Source organism: Galeopterus variegatus, unplaced genomic scaffold (assembly GCF_000696425.1).
Source record: "Galeopterus variegatus unplaced genomic scaffold, G_variegatus-3.0.2 Scaffold56, whole genome shotgun sequence".
Lineage (NCBI taxonomy): Eukaryota > Metazoa > Chordata > Mammalia > Dermoptera > Cynocephalidae > Galeopterus > Galeopterus variegatus.
Window position 1 is genome coordinate 898,470 of NW_007726167.1, and position 15,820 is coordinate 914,289.

Below are 15,820 nucleotides of genomic sequence, written 5' to 3' on the forward strand. Positions count from 1 at the left end.
ACAAAGTCATGTTGCCCCTTTTTGTACACAATATGATTCTATACATAGAAAATCCAAGAGATTCTACCAAAAAACTCTTAGACCTGATAAAGGAATTCAGTAAGGTTGCAGGATACTAAATCAATGTACAAAAATCAGTGGTGTTTTTATACTCCAACAACAAACCAGAAGAAAATGAAATCAAGAAAGCAAGCCATTTAGTAGTCACCAAAAAAAGAAAAAAGAAAAGAAATACCTAGGAATTAATTTAAGCAAGGAAGTGAAATATCTCTACAACAAGAACTGCAAAACATTACTGAAAGAAGTTAGAGGACACAAAAAGGTGGAAAGACATTCCATGCTCTTAGATTGGAAGAATTAACATTGTGAAGATGTCCATACTACCCAAAGTGATCTACAGACTCAATGCAATCTCCATCAAAATAACAATGACATTCTCTGCAGAAATTGAAAGAAAACAATCCTAACATTCATATGGAACAATAAAAGACCCCAAATAGCCAAAGCCATTCTGAGCACAGAAAATAAAGCCAGAGGCATTACACTTCCTGTTTTCAAACTATGTTACAAATCTATAGTAACCAAAACAGCATGGTACTCCCTCATACTTTTGTACTACTTTTTCTAGATTCTTATAATAGATTCATCTATGAATCCTCATGGTCCCTGGAAGAAAACAACCAAATAATTTCATAATTTCAATGTGCACTCAATATGTGTCATACATGTATGTATGTAATTTGAAAATAACTGCAGTTTATTCCTTTTATATTTAAGATTTACTTAGAGCTTTCACACAAATTCCAATTATATAATTTTTTATATATTTAAACTTACGTTTTCAAATCTCTTTTCTACATCCTATAACTTAGTAAACCACTACATGTCTTAAAGCTTACTATTGCTTACAAAGTTCTGAAAATAGACTTCTACTCTTCATTACCATGAAAATCTTTGTGTTAGTGACAGATCTCCCCGGAGAACTTTGGTTATTTGACCTTCTAAAATTTCAGGCTCATAAGACTTCCTTTAAAAATTAAATTGTCTGCAATAATAGAACTAGAAGAGACCTTAAAGTTCGTCTAACTCTTGTTTTACCTTTCAGAGATGGGTTTAATTTACTTTTGTTAGGTCACACGGCTAATAAATGCAAAGTAAGGACCAAAATTCAGGTTTTGTGATTCCTAGAACAGGTTTTTGTGTGTGTGTGTGTGTTCATTTCTGAGGAATGCTATGTGGGACCTAAAGTAGTTTCTTTGAAAATCTCAATTTTAAGTGAGATGCTGCTTAAGGAATTAAAAACCTTTCAGCCAATTTGGAATCAATTGGCCAAATAAATTGTAGGACTTCAATACTACAATACACCTCGCATTCATTACATATAATGCTATGTGTATGATGATATGATATACATCCTTACTAATTAGCATAGAAACTTGTCTATTTTTAGTGTTTGTTGGAAAATTTGTTTCTTTAAGGTGACACTTGAAAATTTGTTTCTTATAATATACATGCTAAGAGGAATGTTTTCTTTCTGGTTCTCAATCCAAATGCCCCATGATCAATTGATGTATTCTTCCTTCCTTCCTCACTCTCTTGCTCCCTCCTTCCCTTCCTTCTTGCCTAACAACATTCTTTTACTAAAAGGGCAACAAATGTACATTGTAAAATTTTTCAAAATGGCAAAAGGGTATACAAAATAAAAGATATGTTCCTCCTACCCTGGACACCCAAATCCTTTCCCTAGAGGCACCCACTATGAACAGTGCCTTATAGTTCCTTTCATATAAAAGTTGTGTCTGTCCATTTTCTTTTACACAAATGAGAACATAGTATTAACATTGTTCTGCATCCTGCTTTTGCACAGTTAATATATCTCAGAAATGTTTTTATAAGTGCATATAAATCTTCCACATTCTCTGAACAGCTTAACATCATACAGAATTTATTTAAACATTTACCTCCAATGAGCAGCATACAGTGTTTCTACTGTTTTGCTATTGTATATACAGCTGCAATAAATATTCCTGTGTATGAATGTGTATATATTTTAGCATGTAATATCTACAGGATAAAATCTTAGTAATATAATTAGTAGATCAAAAGAAATGTACATTTTTTGTTTAATAAATGTTCTCGATTTCTCTCCAATATAGCTTCATCAATATACACATCAACCAACAACATATGAGAGTACCTATTCACTCACAGCTTCCCCTGGTCTGTATAGGTGTCTATTTTTTGTGTATGATCAGATATTTTAACATTTAGCAACCTGATAAGAAAAATAATGTTGTGTACCTGTTTTAATTTAGGTTATTTTTAATATTTTATTTTATTTTATTTTGTCAGTACACAATGTGGTTGATTATTGTGGCCAATTACCAAAACCTTCCTCCCTCCTCCCTCTCCCCCCTCCCTCCCAACAATATCCTTTCTGTTATGAGTGAGAATAAGCATTTTTTCACATATACAAATCATTTATATATTTTTCTTTCATTTCCCTGTTTGTGTAAATTGCTCATCCTTAGCTTATCTTTTTCTTATTGATTTGGAAGGGCTCTTTATGTCAGAAAATCTATCTCTTTCTTTGTCATATGTGTTATAAATATATTTTTCAGTTTTTATTTATCCTTTGACTTTTCCAGCATATTTTTTGGCAGAGAATTTTTTGTTTAATTTCATGTCACTTAATTTATTATTATTTTTTTTCTCTAAAGCCACTGGGTTCTGTGTCTTGCTTTAGGAAAGCTTTCTCTATTCCATGGATAGAAATATTTTCCCTATGGTTTCTTCTAATATATTCCATATCTATTATTTATTTTTAAATCTTTTAGCCAAGTGGCATTTACTTTTAAGGAGTGAGGTAAGAATTTAGGTTTATCTCTTTTTTCCTTAAAATGGATGATCAGTTGCTCAAAAATTATTTATTGAGAACATTATCTTTTCTTCATTTTTTTCAAATGCTGTTTTCATCACATACTCAATTTCCATATTTACTTGGGTTTACATTCGAGCTCTTCTGTTTCTTTGATCTGTCTATTCATGTGCCAGTACCAAACTATTTTATTTACTGTGCCTGCACAGTACATTTTAATATCTGATCAAGTAAGGTCCACCCATTACATTTTTTTCAAAAATTTTCTTTACCCATCTGTTCTGAGTTTGCATCTTAATGTCTATCTCCTTAATTCCAGGGTGGTGATTTTTTATTTATTATTATTATTATTATTATTATTTGCCTCTGCTTCACCCTGTTAATGAGGGAGGGAGTCCTGCCTAGGGACAGTTGAACACATAACATCTGACAATCAAAAGATGTAAGCTACAGTAGTTTATTAGACATATCTGTTCAGTACTGGGGGAGGAGGACACCATGCTATGAAGGGTCACACAAGGCTTGTACGTGGGAACATAGTGAGCCAGCAGGAGCTGTGGAAGGAAGGCTTTGTAGTAACAAGAAGATAAGGTATACCTTGGTTTTTGTGGGAGTATGTGATTGGCTTGTTTGAATAATCCCACTGGCTAGCAGGAAACCAAAACCTGCATAAGCAGGTATTGTACCTGGTCCCTGTAACAAGAGGGTTAACTAGGGGACTTCATGCACTGGAGCACATGGAAAGGGGAACTTACAGTTAGGCCATTCAAAGCCCTTCCAGTTTTCACCAGATGTCAAGACTCATATAACATTAGGCCTTACTTTGAGGCCTTGAACCACAATTGACCGTTTGCTGCCCTGCAATCAATTTAAACCTTGGTGATGACTGGAAATTTTAGGGAGTAGGAGAAGTACCTCCCAAGAAAGCAAAGCCGGCACTTGACCAGGAGGGAGAGAGTCAGACAGTGAGATCATTGTTAGTGTTGTCACCTTTATGGCAATTGAAGGACCTGTGTGGCAATGGTGAAGGGAGTACATGTCTCCATGAGGGTATGAATTAAGATTAACCAATGCCTATGTCAATATTGACACCCAACGTGAGATTCCCTTGACATTTTGTAACTTAAATGGGAGCTCTTTAAAAAGCCCACTATTCCTCAGTTCCACCAACTGCCTTGGGCCTATAGGAGAGGTGGAAGTTCCATTGAATATCTTCTTCAAGAGCCTAGCATTGTATATTCTGAGAAGTAAAATGAGTGCCTTCGTCACTATCAGAAATGCTTGGAACTCCAAAGGGAATAAGGGGTGTCCTGGTAAGGCCTTATAAGGTGGCCTTAGTACATGTAAAGATATCTGTTACTTTGATTTACAATGTGGGTATCTATGAAGCAAGAGCTTCCTAGAGTTCTTTACCCCAAAGTGGGAAACTCTTAGGCAATGGCCCAAGAATTTGTAAAACCGTACAGATGGGATCATTTGCTGATCAAGTCATTCCTTGCTGTAATCATTGCCTGACATGTGGCCACTTGTGCTGATCTTTGGGCTTTATCCTTTATCAAAGACATCCTGGTTAAGGGATGAGAAGGAGCATCTTTTCTTTGAGCTCCGTTATGTATAATGATAGCAATATCAACTGTAAAGTGTATAAACTCTTATTGTTATTCACTCAGTTGATCCCAAGGGGCTATACAAGTTGCCAAGGAGTTGGGGGAGGATTGGCCTCCTCCAGTACCATGGTATCTGACAAGGGACTGAGGATAAGGGAGGCCACCTCCTCCTTCAGGTGGTTTATGCCAAAGGCCCCAAGTTTGACTCGAACCTGGAGCAAGAAGGCCTCGGTAACTGTGCTGAGCTTGTGGGGTTCTGCTCCTATGACCCAAGGCATAATGGGCAGCTGGGTACCTAGAACCATAGGCTCAGGTTCTGCGAGCTCCTCTATTTCCGGGAAAGCCCAGCATGTGGCCAGCAATAGCCGCCACTACAGTGGTAGAAAGTACAGGACTGAGAAGAGTAGTTTCTTGCAACGGATGCCCAGGGCCAAATTATGGCCATTGTAGGTGGTCCAGAGATCCCGGGAGACATGAGGAAAGATTGTTAAATCCTCAACAGTGAAGGAGTCTCTGCAGGTGCTAAGAGGAGTACCTGTTTTCAATTTGGATGGATTTTAGAGCTTTTTGTTGAAGGGGACCTCATTCAAGATAGGCCCACTTGCAAGTAACAGAATTAGTGAGATTTAGTAAAATTATAAGTGAGGAATATGTTGCCTCTGGAATCCAAGAAGTACTATAACATATTGGACTTGTATTAACACTGTGGTTGCTAAACAGGTAAATAGCTGTTACATGACAGTGTCAGAGATAGGCCAGCCCTTGTTTTGCCAAATAATTTTCAGGAATTCAACAGAAGTTGTGGGGCCTTGCACTACATGTGGGGCAGTGTAAACTCCTTTGTGTTTATATGTCCTTAGTGAGTATATTAAATACATTTCTTCAGAGGAAGGTGTCATTAATTTAATGTCAGGTCTGTCCTCCTGGAGAAAGCAGATGTAGTTAAGATCTTGTCTGCAAAGACAGTATGCAATGGTAAGGCTGCTAAGGTACATCATGGGTAGCCTGGTAAAAGGTATGTTGGGTCCTTTCAAAGGCAAAAGAAAACTGCAGCAAAGAGCCTGTTGAAATAAGCACTAAACAAAACATACTAGCCAAATATATAGTAGTGAAATATTTACTGGTTGCTAATTGGATGGAGTCAGTCATTTTAGTAATAGTGGATATTGAGTATGGGGGCTTAATGGATGGGACCACAGCATTAAGTTTGCAGTAATCCACTGTGAGGCACCATTCATTCTGTCCAAGTTAAAAACATGCCAAGTTGGGCCGGCCCGGTGGCGCACTGCTACAGTGCGCTGCTTGGGAGTGCAGCGGTGCTCCCGCCGAGGGTTCGGCTCCCACATACAGACCAGCTGCTCACTGGCTGAGCGAGGTGCGGGCGCGACACTGAGGGGTGCGATCCATTGCCGGTCACGAAAAAAGACAAAAAGGAAAAAAAAAAAAAAACATGCCAAGTTGGGCCGGCCCGGTCGCGCACTGCTACAGTGCGCTGCTTGGGAGTGCAGCGGTGCTCCCGCCGAGGGTTCGGCTCCCACATACAGACCAGCTGCTCACTGGCTGAGCGAGGTGCGGGCGCGACACTGAGGGGTGCGATCCATTGCCGGTCACGAAAAAAGACAAAAAGGAAAAAAAAAAAAAAAAAAAAAAAACATGCCAAGTGAAGCTGTTGAATGGAGAAGCAATGGAGATAATCACTTATTCGCTAATTATGGCTTATATAACATTCAATCCCTGAAGTCCCTGTTTGATTTTATATTGAGCCATATTAATTATTTTAGCTTGGGGGGGAGTATCCATGGGGTCCTATTTTCTCAAGCCAATTTGTATGTACCAACTATTTTATTTAATTTTAATTTATTACTCATTGTGTCAGAGTGTCCATGACATTCTGGGATATTTTAGGTCAATGGGTACTATGAGCATGGGGAATTTAGGAAATAGTTCTGATGGTTAAGGTGAGGCATACCTATTTGTCCTAAATTATGTAAATGCCCTAAGAATACAGGGCCATTATGTTTAAATTTAGTGGACCCCCAAGTATAACTCTAATTTTAGCCTGAGTATTAAGTCCATGAAGGTGTGCCAATTGGTGCAACTTAGCAGGTGTTAAAAGTTAATCCAGAACCTATGACGTAGAGGTACAAAAGCTAATTAGCACCCTTTTATCTTTTTGCTGTATACATTATTTTATTGAACTTTGAATTTCCACTTGGTTCAAATTTTGTACCTTTGTTTAATTTTTGTTTGTTTCCTCCTCCAATATCCTGGATCCTTTATTTCATACCATTTGTGCTGTTGTTGTTTGTTTATCATTTGATATACTTCAAGGGTTAGGAATTCTCTTTCTTCTTCTCATATTTATAAATTTCTTCATCCAGAGGGCCTCAAATCAATGTATTCAAAGTTAAGGGCCTTCCCCACAGCAATGCTTGTATAGTTTAAGAACTCAGGTCTCCAGTTGGGTTTGAATTAACCCCTTCAGTGTGCCATAGGCTTACCATGGGTATTTTTCCCCATAACTATGATTCAGGATTTTTGTTGCAACAAAGGCATAGGCAGCAGAGTGGTGCAGCAGAAGGACACTGGGTGCATTATCCTGAGGCCAATGGATTAAAACCATCTTTTCCTAAGGCCCTAATTTTTTCTTCCTGCACAGGCTTCATTCCTTTCTCCCTCTGTCCCTCCCTCCTTCCTTCCTTACTTTTTCCTTCCTTCTTTTATTTTTCCCTCAGACTATTTTGTTTTTCCAGCCATGTAAAGGTGAAGCTTTCAGTTCCTCTCTGTTCATGGTGTGGATCTTCTGGGTAGTTATCTGGAAAAGTGCAAGATACTGGTGGCCCACCTAACAGGCTTTTTCTCCAATCAATCTCCCCAGGTTGGGGTCCACATCCAGTAAGAGTATATTGTCTGTGGCTCAGTTAGGAGCCATCAAGCACCATGATTTAAGATCAGCCATTTGGCATGCATGCTGGTAAGCAGCAGCACTAAATAAAGCCCAGGCACATTGGCTAGGAGTTTTGCTCTGGGAGAGCAATTGAGTTACCCTGGTGGCCTTTTGGAAGGAGCTGGGACCAAATGTTCCTTCCCCTTTTCTTTTTCATTAGTGCCTGGGCCACAGGTTTTCATGTATTTGCACCTCGATAGCCTTGGGGATCTGGAGATCATATGATAGCAGCAAGGGAGCTACCCTTACCTAAACAACAATGACTATTAGGCAACCCCAGTGTTACACTTAATTCTCCCTGGGGTGGTATTCTCCTTCCATTCCTCAGAACTAACAAAAGGCTTTCCCAAGGCCAATCTCAAGGTGCACAGTCACAAACAATGTTTGTATGGTTTCCCAAAGGAGCCAGTGATGGTCACCAGACCAACTCTTGGTAAGCAGAACTCAACCACCAACTGGGTAGGGCACTATGTTATCACTGCCACTTAGGCAGGAGCCTCAGGGACCACCTGCCAATCACAGACTGAACCCAATGGCATGTCTGTCTGGAATATAGCCAATTAACAAGTCTTGTCTTGGGAACAGGAACATTTTAGGGTCGGTAGGAAGAGATAGTTACATGAGACAGACAACAAAATGCCCTGCAAGCCAAAGAGAAAGCAAGCCAGCAATTGTCAGTTCCATCCTGGGCAGCCTTTTGCCATATCTTATGACCAGTTAATTAGCCAAGGACAGCTAATTAAAGTTGATCAGGTGTCATTAGTTGTTGTCAGGCCACATTGTTTATGATGCCAATTGTTTTATTCACTTCCTCTCCACCCCATTGGTGAGAGAAGGATTCCCACCTCAGGCTTATGGGGTTGGCTGAGCACATGACACTGACACTCAACAAATGAGTTCACCAGCGGTTTATTAGTCACATCTATTCACAGCGCAGGGGAGGCAGGCAGTGTGCCACTGAGGACCACATGGAGGTTGCTCTTGGGAACAGAGAAAACAAGCAGGAACTATAGGAGGCAAGCTTCGTAGTAAAAAGAGGACAGAATAACCCCTGGCTCTCATAGGAAGATGCGATTGATTTGTTTGAACCAAAATTCTTGTGGCTAAGTGGATGCTCAGGGCTCTTGTATGGTCCTAGTTGACTAGCTTCTCCAAGAGCAACTTCTTCGCTTTGGTCCTGTTTGCATCAAACAAGAGTTTTAGATATCATCTGATTTTCAGGCCGTATATTCTGGCAGCACTCTTACAAGATGGTTAACAGAAACAGGTCAGTGGCATGGGCCAGATGAAGCCAGGAGAGTCTCCATCCAGAGACCATTCTCAGAGTTTGGGGAATTCTCCCTCCTTTCTTAGACCTGTATTCAGTCTGGGTCAGTTATCATGTGTTTCTTTCTTAAAGTGAGTTTAAGCTATTCTTGTAAGGGTAAGCTTTATTTTAAGACTCGTGGAAGTCACATCTATAATAAGTTGGCCTTGTCTCAGGGACAACCAGTGTTTTTAGGTCCTGTTGTCACGGACACCTTGTAACCCCCTGGCAAATGTTGTAATTCCCCAGGCCAGGTTGCATCGTACTGCTAAGTGACATACAGTGTAGATCCTGCGAGATGTTTGAGTGGAACTTATGGCTAACACTAATCTTATAGCCACAACTACACTGAGGAAAAGGTAAACAGAAGTCCATGTGCATTAGAATTTTATAATTTAGAATTATGTAGAGATAATTATATCCTCACTCTTATTTTATGAGTATAAATGGAAAAAAATCTCAGTAAAAAGTAAAACGGAAGCAACTTCCCCAAGATCATACAGTGGTAGAACTTGAGTTTGTCTATTTCTAAAGTCCACATTTTCTGGCTACACAATGCTGATTCCACACAGTAGGTACATTGTGGGGAAAACCAGTCCAGATTTGATATAGTTCACAGTTCTTTGAGGCAAAAACACATCAGAAGAAAAAAAAGTGATTGAAATCATGGGTTAGTTTTCATTGTCTTCTTACAGTGCCCTTTTTGTGTGGCTTGCATAATGGGAAAGGTCACAAAAGTTCTTTTGTCTGTTAATTAACTTATTAGCATCAATAGAAACCTTTTTAACCATGACTAGTCAGTCTATCTCTTACTTCTCTGCTGTGTTAAAAGCAGCATGATATTGGAAGTAAAGAAAAAGAGGATGAATAGGAGACATTTGTTATAGAAGTGATAGTCTTGAGTTTTTTCATACTGATAATAACATTATTTTTTCTATCAGTTACCAAAACATGTACATTTACAGACACATCCACACAGACCCTACTGTGTCTTGTATTATACAATGCCCTTTCCAAAGCCAGAGCATTCCTGTAAATGCTCATTTGTAGGCTGAGTGAGATCGGGTTGTAATGAAACACATATTTTGAATTATATTGATTCTCCCTTCCTAAGGTCAGACGTTGTTTCAAATTACCAGTTCATAACTTTCATATAGATTAACAAATCATCAAACATGGCTCAAAATCATGCTAAAACATCTGATTAGCTTAAGATAGCTCGGTTGTGTGCAATTTTATTTCCCCCAAAAGATTTTCAAAGTTCACCAGTAATTTGAATCATTAAATAACATATCTCTCTGAAAATTAAAACAGATGACTTCCCAAATCATTATTTTGTCTAGTTACCGTGTTTAGTGATATACACTTAGAATTTCTCTAGACAGGTGAGACATGCTTGTCAGAGCCACTGTGTAAAAATGACTTCGTAAAGTGTCAGATTTTCTGAGACCTCCTATTTGTCTTGCCTTTTCTTAGTTAGTATATCGATTTTTTAGAAATGAGAATCTAATCTAGCATTTTATATCACCCCCCTTACTTGAAGCCTAATTTTACTAAATTCTGAGTTTTATAGGTAGTGAAACTCCCTAAAGCATTGAAACAAATTATATATTTATTCAGCTAAACATGAGGTAACATGGTAGTAGTTTTCAAGAAAGAAATATATGCAATAAATTTATGGAAGCTGAAAAATTATTCTGTGCATTTCTTTTAAAAACAGGTGATGGGAAAAGATAGCTTCTTATTTACAGGTTAATATACAACCCTAATTGGAGATAAAAAAATATTTGGTCCTGCAGATATGCCTAGTCTGTGCTACATTCTTCTATACATAGGCATTGATGGCAGAGGAGTCTGTTCAGGCAATATAGATATTAGTCTGGCCAGTAACATAGCCTATATTAACATAGCTGCCTGATAGTTCTAAATCATATCAATGATTTTAAAGCAAAATAAAGGCCTTCGTTATATGTCTCAAGGGAGGTTAAATACTGGGTATTTTTAGAAACTATTTTTCATCAGAATGGGAATGAACAATCTTTCTTTATTTGCTGTACTATTGGCTGAGTTAATTATATATTAAAATATACAATATTCTATTTTATTATCAATAAACGTGCAGGATTTGTCCTTACATTTTAGCATGTTTCATTGGAAGAGAAGCAATGATATTTATCTAACACATATCTGCCTGAGGGAAACTGATCTTTGATAATTAAGAGCCTTGAAATTTAGTTATTTATATCATTAGACAAGTACAATTTCATTAACCTATCCCAAATATTAAGGAATAACCGAGATCATACCAGTATATTTTACAAGTCAGTCTAGAACATACGAGGGTACTTCGAAAAGTCTGTGGAAAATAAAGTTCGTATATTGTGTCTGCATAATTATCTATCCCCTGTGCCCTCTGAGTCAATCTCTAAACAGCTGTTGACTCAGAAAATAACTCTAAAACTTAAATAGACCTTTCTTACTCCAAACTAAGTCACATTCTCTATTTTCTGCATCTTATTGTAAGATCCAAGGCAATATATGATTAACTCTTGTTGAGCATTTATATATGTGCTAAGCACTTTACACACAATATCTTATTTAATGTAACAAACATTATCGAGAGTTTGTAATACGTATTATTTCATGTCATGCCATGATTCTCCCTTATGAAGACCAAGTGAATGTGTTTTTCTCAGGTTTTTTGTCCCGGAATTCATTCATCTTGTGTTTATTTCAGTTATAATTTGAGTTTAAAATACTGAAACTGGACTAGGAGGGCCCAGATCTTATGATTATGAAAAACGTGTCACATCAATTATTAAATGTCATTGAGCAAATGGAACAATGTCTGGAAAAAAATACGATAAGCCTTAATCAGTCCTATATACAGTGTAAAAATCATGTTATTTTCCTCCAAATGAATACTAAGCTTAAGTACTCAGGCAATAAAGAGTTTAAATGGAGAAAAAGAATGAGAAAAAGTAATCCAAAAGATAAATGAGAGACAAGCATTAGAGAAGGTAATTTTATAGCATGGATATTCAATAAGGATGCCAGGCCCAAAAAGAATACTAAGAACAGTATAAGTAGTGCTGCATGTCTGAGAACGGATAGGATCAATGAAATGTGGAAGACCAGAGGAAGAGGAAATAGAGAATTGCTCAAGATGAACTCCTCAATATTGTCTCTGGTCAGTGCTGCTGACTCACCTGGCTGGGCCAGAAAGAATTTTCAAGATGGTAATGGCACTTTCTCCAGAGAGAGAATATGGTGTACTGGGAAAATGATGGGCTTTGGGGTCCAGACTGACTGGATTCTGAACCTTCACTCTACCTCTTCTAGCAGTGTGACTTTGAGTAGAGTATTTAAATTTTCTCATCCTGTTTCCTTATCCATTGAACAATTGACAATGTCTCATCAGGGTTGTGTGCGAACTATGTGAAACAGCATATGCACAGCCTTTAGCACTGTATCATGGCACATGTTCCCTCACCAATCCACAAATACTAGTTACTCCTTTTAAGTTCATAAGGTTTGTCTTCCTACAGTGTTTTTCATTCTGTCACTCTCTGTCTAGAAATGAAAGATCGTGAGATAGGAATACTTACAAAAGTACTGAAATAAGGAGTGAGAAAACCTGGATTCTATCACTGACTCTCTTACTAGCTTGTTGTTGGATCTCGGGCAAGTAGTTTATTCTTAAAGTCTCCTTATGTTCTCATATAAAGAGGTAGAATCACATTATTTTTAAGAGGCTTCCCAAATCTTTTATCCTATGATTCCTCCCCCCAAAAGAAATTCTAATAGATGAACTATTGATTAGACAGTTCATTTGTACCAGCAAAAACTTATCTCTAAATTGAACCACGTAAGAAAATATATTCAACTTGACTAGAATAAGTTTTAAGAGGTAAAACTATTACTACCAATAGTTTCCAGAAATCAGAACTATATCTTATACAAATACTTAATTTCCTTCAAAAGCATAGACTTCTCAGCCCAGTTAGAAAAATACATTCATTATCATGACTGTTCTTATATAAATTTATTTTCACTTCACTCTTCATAGCATGATCTTTGAACAAATTCAAATATCATGAAAGCATAAACATGATTACAGCTTTCTCATTTTACAGGTGAGTAACTAAACTAGGATGCATAAAAGTTAAATAAATTACCTTGCGCCCATCCATGAGGGACAAAGATAACTAGAACACAGTTATTCTGATGCCAATAATTCCATTTTCCCTTCTGCCTTTCCATAGCATCATTACCTGCTCCCAGATTCCTGAAGGACTAATTTGCTTTTCATAAGGTCAGAGATGTAATTTTCTCTTTTTAGAGTGCTGCTTCTATCGTTTGAAGAGAAAAGATATCTGTAGTTCAAATTCAGCCCAAATAATACCATCTCAAATGAGAAGATCACTTACTTCCACCCAGCGTATGCACTACTTTACTTTCTAGTTGATAGTTTGAACTTTCAGAAGAAAATTGATCTTTTACAGCCAGTTAGTAGCATATCTCAAAATCCTACTGCAATACTATGTTAAATGGCATCCAGCTAATTTGGATGTGTTGAGTTTCCAGATCATAAACTCCTAAAGGGCAGAGTCTATGATTATTTGGCTAACTTTATATTGCTTGCAACTGTGGATGCTTAATAAATACTATTTCATGGTAATGATAATGATGACAAGTTAATACTCCTTAAAGTGCCAACCAGCCAGTCAATTTAGTGAAAGTCAAACTGGTCATTTGATGTCATAAAAAATCCAGTTACTTGACTGAATGAATTATTTGCATTGCAGCTGGTTGCTTTTATGCTTGTATAGACACAAGCTAAAGTTGCTTCCATATTGAGAAAAGTTAAGAAAATGGTACAATGTAGATATTAGTTTGTGTTCACTTATATCACATCAATCAGAAATCGCAAAAAGTTGACTAAAACTACTGTCAAAATTAACAAAATATAATAATATAATGGTATGGAATCTCAGGAATTTCCTTTAGGTAGCCCACTTAAGCAATGAATTTATGTCACAATATTCTTGGCCGATAAGTGCCCTGGCTTAACTTCATAAATCATGACCTGGTGCAATTAGAGTTAAGTATCCCAAGCTGGAGGCATCTGTGTGTCATTTTGGGGCCTACATAACATTCACGTCCATGTCTACACTAGGAAAATAAAGTCAAAAAGTAAATCCATTGAAGACACTAATCAAAGTCTATTGCCAACAAGAAAATATTGAAAATTGTCAGAATTATCTTCATAATTGCTGTAGTGTGCCCTTTTATTCACATATTAATATATACACAACTTTGAAAAAAAGAACAAAGTTGGAGGAGTTATTACCTGATTTCATGACTTATTCTAAATATACAGTAATTGGGAAAACTTAGTGTTTTGGAAGTATAGGCCTTCAGATCAGTGGAATAAAAGAGATTTCACATGTGGACTCAGACATATATAGTCAATTGATTTTTGACAAATTTGCCAAGGTAATTTATGTGGAAAGCATGATCTTTTGAACAAACATGATGGAAAAATTTGGATAGACACGCAAAAAAAAAAAACAGAAAAGAAAAATTGAACCTCAACCTTGCCTCATATTACATGTAAAAATTAACAGAAAATGTGTCACAGACCCAAATATAAGAATAAAAATTATAAAATTTTTAGAAGAAAATAGGAGATAGTCTTAGCAACCTTGGATTTGAGATTTTTAAAATGCAACAAAAAGAACAATTAATGAAAGCAATCAATAAGTCACAGTTCATCAAAATTTAGAGTTTTTGTCCTTAAAAAGGAACTGATACAAATATAAAAAGATGAGCTATAGACTAGAAGAAAATATTTATAAAGCAAATATTTAACAAAGAACTTCTGTCTAGAATACCTAAATGACTTTTACAACTTAATTGTTAGAATACAAACAACCAAATTAAAAATAAGTAAAATATTTGTATAGTTAACCAAAGAAGAAACTCAAATCATAAATAAGCATATTAAATGATACTCAATATCATAAGACATTAAGAAAATGTCCATTAAAATCACAATAAGACAACACTACATATACATTGCAAAAGCTAAAATTAAAAAGACTGAAAATACAAAGTACTGATGAGGATGTGGAAATAAGATATACTGTTGGTGGGAATGAAAAATTATACAGCCACTTTTAAAATGGTTAGCAATTTTTTTTAACATTCAGTATACACATGCCATACAAATCAGCCATTGCACTCCTAGGTATTTACCCAACAGAAATGAAACCATATGTACATGCAAAGATTTGTACATGAATGTCATAGCAGCTTTTGTTGTAATAATCTCAAATGAGAGACAACTGAAATGCCCATCAATAGGTGAAGGATAAACAAATTTTGGTATATCCACAATAGTACTAAGAAATAAAAATAAACAAACAACTAAAATCTTAAAATAATTATGTTGAGTGAAAAAAAGCCAGAAAAATGAGTACATACTGGAAAATCCCATTTATATAAAACTTTATAAAATGCAAGCTAATCTATAGTGACAGGAAACAGATCAGTGGTTGCTGGGGGATGGTGGTTAGATTGGCTAGAAAGGGAGAGATTACAAATGGGCACGAGGAAACTTTTGGGGTTAAAGGAGTTGCTCATTATGTTGATTTTGGTGATGGTTTACATATGTAACATTCATCAAATTTTACACTAAAATTTTTATATATCTCTAAATATTCAAATTAGTTGTCTGGGTACATGTGGCAATTGAAGCCATGGGAAGGATTATAAAATTAGAAGCCCGTGGGGTATAGAAATAAGCCTTAAGTACAACATGGAACAGCTGGGTAAAGGAAAACGTGCTTACAAAGAAGCAGAGAATGAATGGGTAGAGAGGCAGAAAAATACAATCACAAATAAGTACTGTATTGTAGAACCTAAGAAAGAAGAGTGTTTCAAGAAAAGTTGAGAATTTTGTCAACAGTAAACATTCCTGGGCCGGCCCGGTGGCGCACTGGATAGTGCGCCGCTTGGGAAGCGCGGCGGCGCTCCCGTCCGAGGGTTCGGATCCCCTCTAAAGACCGGGTCCCGGC

At 36.9% G+C, this 15,820-nt stretch overlaps 1 protein-coding gene across 1 annotated transcript in view; it reads left to right on the top strand.

The window, feature by feature from the left end:
- LOC103592023 (elongation factor 1-alpha 1-like) overlaps window positions 1-15,820 on the top strand; it is a 90,508-nt gene that overhangs the window by 15,563 nt on the left and 59,125 nt on the right.